The 4,018-nt window shown below is 39.9% G+C and overlaps 1 pseudogene; it reads right to left on the bottom strand.

Annotated features, from left to right (window-relative positions):
* Positions 1-249: 249 nt before the first annotated feature.
* On the bottom strand, positions 250-3,031 carry LOC126071409 (caspase-6-like; annotated as a pseudogene).
* Between the last annotated feature and the right edge of the window lie 987 nt (positions 3,032-4,018).

Below are 4,018 nucleotides of genomic sequence, written 5' to 3'. Positions count from 1 at the left end.
TGTTACAAATGCTTGTGGATTTTTATTTACAGTAATTCCCTGAGGATTTTGTTTCTACATATATCAAGCCCTTTCTTCACGTCCAATATGAATTATTTACTAAAAAAAAAAAAAGCAGTTCTCTGCTAAGCATTAAACCTTCAAACATTTTAAATTGCTGGCCCACAAGCTTCAATCTAGTGATAGCTATTTATACAAAAAGAAGGGAAATATATTTGAACATAGATGCTTAAGAGAAAATAGCTCCCATCATTTAGATTTTGGAAAGAAATGTAGCTTTTTAGTAAGCATTGGGGCAAAGCAGGGAACCTGTTTCTTTCCAATTGCACTTGGGTCTTTGCAAAAGTCCACCCAGTGCCGAGGAACTTATCTGTTCACCAGCGTGAGTTCTGTGAACTCTAAGGAGGAAACTATTTTCCCAACACGTCAGGCAAATCTTGAACGTGCTGTGACCTGGTCACAGTTTCTGGGTGAGAATAATAACCTTCTGCAACACAGGAACACATGAAGAAGTTTGCTCCAGCAGGTAGCCTGTAAACAGAGGCCGCATCCACCTCAGTTACGTTCGTGTCCAGCTTGTCTGTCTGTGGATTCACAACATCCAAAGCAATGACTGGCACATCGTGCTGGTCTCCTTGACCCGCCTGAATAATGAGTATCTTGGGTTTTCCAACCAGGCTCTAACATTTGTCCCTTTTGAACAAACCAGTCAATGTCTGAATTTCCATTTTTGTATCGTATGCATAAATGTGCCTGCCTTCACCATGGCTCAGGAATACACATAACAAGCAATCAGTTTCTATAAGGTCAGAGGTCAATACCTCTTGAATTTGGAGCAGTAGTCCTTCCACTTTAAGGTCCTTAAAGCGTTTCACTTCAAACCCTAGGTCTCAAAGCCTTTGTTTAAGATTGTCTGCACTGGTGCAACACCCTTCTGGTAGTGTTAAGCTCCAGAAGAACCTCTCATGATGGAAAATTAAAGCGATTCCTCTTTTCCAGTGGTCCATTTACACTTTTCTGCTAAATCAAATGTTTCACTTCTATAAAAGGCATGTGTTTCTGTCATGTTTTGTTCCCCATCTGCAAGCCAAGTTCCCTTCAAAGCCAATCTCAAAAGCCTCTTTCTATGAAATTTTTGACAGACTCACTGAAGTGGAAATGTTTTCTCCTTCCTTTGAATGATACTACTTTATCAATACCTCTTCAAGACTTCAGATTTTTTACATTGAATTATCATTGGTTATGTGGCAGGGTTCTTTCTGAGTTTATTAATGTCAAATAATTCACAGTTATTCAAAGAAAATCAGTGACCTAAGTGTCAGATAAATATTCTCATATACATATATGTATATACTTCTTACATATTCATTGCAGGAATTTTAATTTTAATGTATTGTCCAAATTTGTAATATTTTAACTCAAAGACTGTAACTTCACTGATTTGGTTATAATTAAATCAATCAGCATAAAATAATGTTAAAATTCTTTTTGAGTTAGGAAATCACCTGTTTTTCTCCTTTCATTAGTTGTGAAAGTAAAAATAGTAACTACAGGTAGTCTCTGACTTACGACATATTTGAGTTATGACGAACCACACTTATGACTGCCCTCTATTTTTTTTTTAACATCAGCATATTACATGCTGCATCATTGTATGTAGTACATATTGCTAACCAAAAGGTTTTCAGTGTGGACAAAACAGGCTAGTTTTGGAAAAAGATACCAGAACAGACCTATATTCACAAAGAGGTGGAGTCAATGCCTGGTTTAAAGGCATTTAAAGATAGAATCATGCTGCTGCTTGGAGGAAATGCTGCTGGATTTAAATTAGAACCTTTTCTTGTCTATTATTCTGAAAACCCCGAACATTCAAAACCATTGACAAAAATAAGCTGCCAGCCTACTACAGGGGTAACTCCAAGGCCTGGATGATGTTACTGTTATTCGAAGACTGGTTTTTACATTGTTTCATCCCAGAAGTGCACGCCTACTGCCTTGAAAAGAGCATTCCTTTCAAGATTCTGCTGCTACTTGATAATGGCCCAGGACATCCTCCTCATGTAGGTGATCTAAATCAAGATATGAAAGGGGCGTATCTACCGCCCCAAACAACAGCTCTGATTCAACCTATGGATTAAGGTGCAATCACCACCTTCAAGGCATACTACCTACAGACAACATTTGCTCAGGCAATAGCTGCAAGAGATGGAAGTATGGTAATGGTATATGATTTCTGGAAGAATTATAATATCCTTCAGTGTATCTGGAACATTGAATTTTCCTGGAGGAAAGTTATAGGAAAATGTGTGCAGAGGATATGGAAAAAATTTCTGAGTTATGTGAACACACTGCAAGTATTTGATCAACATAATATGATGGAAGAGATCAGTGGGAAAATCATCCATATGGCAAAAACTCTGAATTTAGAACTTGATATTGCCAATGGTAAACAGCTCACAAATCACGAAGAAGGAGATTTAACAGATCAAGACTTGATGGATTTTGAAGAAGAAAGAAATAATGAGGAAGAGGAAGAAAAGAATTTGTCAAAAAATTTTTATGGTGAGGAGGTGAAGCCAACGTGGTGCTCTGGACAGAAGCACCATGCCGTCCCTCTGTAGCAAAGACCCAAAAAACTAAGTAAAACAGATACAAACATCAATCCTGGAACCATAAACATCAAATGAAGGGATAAAGAATTGTATCAAACATCAAATGGAAGAAGAAACTGACAGAAAACAGAGAACAAGGAGAGATACAGAATGGAGTCCCCTGCCAACTATCAAGGCACAGTATCACCGTCTTGAAGCACAACCAGCAACAACCCAGAACAGGGAGTATGGGAAGGCAACTTAACAGAGCTCCCAACAGGAGACAGAGCACCCAGTAACCAGAGAAACATGCTTTCTCACCCCTCACCCTTCTGCCCCCATACGCCACCTACCCCCCTTCCTACTGGCCCCTGCCATGCTGCCACAGCTAGAGCATCCCTGGCACTCAGGCCCACCACTGCACCAGGCTCAAACCGCATCTCTCTTTCTGCCACTCAACTAGCTGTGGAATGGAGAGAAACGAGCCCATACCGCTTCCCATCTGACACACCCACCCATGTGGCAAGTGGCTGTGAGCACTCCCATACCACTGCACCATCAACAGGCAAACAGCACCCACCCAGTCTTCCCTCAGCCACTTTGCTAAACCAGTATACAGCAAAGGAGGAACATCCTGCCTGCTGCAGCCCTGCGCACCTGGACAAGGTGACGAGAACTACTGTGCCCACAGATGAGAAAGCAGCCAAACAGGCCCAGCATCCCCACCCACCTACCCACCCGCCCGCCCGCCCTTACATATCAAAAAAAAAAAAAAAGCAGGACAAAACAAATGAACATACAATCAACAACAACAACAAAAAATACCTTCATGTCTCAGAGACAGCAAACAATGTCAAAACATATAATAAAGCAGGACAACATGTATCCAGCAGAATTCTGCCAAACATTCAGAACACAGCTTGTACCAGTACTACTCAAACTATTTCAGAACATAGAAAAGGAAGGAACACTTCTGAATTAATTCTATGAAGCCAGCATAAGCCTGAAACCAACATCAAGCAAAGATATCACACAAAAAATGAAAATTACAGACCAATATCTCTCATGACTATAGACACAAGAATTCTCAACAAAATTATAGCCAACAGAATTCAGCGACATATCAAAATAATACTAATAATATGCCATGACCAAGAGGGATTCATACCAGGTATGCAAGGATGGTTCAACATTAGAAAATCAATCAACATAATCCACCACATAAATAAAAGAATCACATGATCATCTCAATCAACACACAAAAGGCAGGCAATAAAGTCCAGCATCCATTCCTGATAAAAACTCTCAATAAAATAGGTATAGAAAGGAAATTCCCCAACATAACAAAGTGCATCTTTACGCAACCAACAGCCAACATCATTCTTAACTGAGAGAGGCTGAAAACACTCCCCCTGAGAACAGCAACA

Source organism: Elephas maximus, chromosome 3 (assembly GCF_024166365.1).
Source record: "Elephas maximus indicus isolate mEleMax1 chromosome 3, mEleMax1 primary haplotype, whole genome shotgun sequence".
NCBI lineage: Eukaryota > Metazoa > Chordata > Mammalia > Proboscidea > Elephantidae > Elephas > Elephas maximus.
This window is presented reverse-complemented; position numbering and strand designations above follow the sequence as displayed.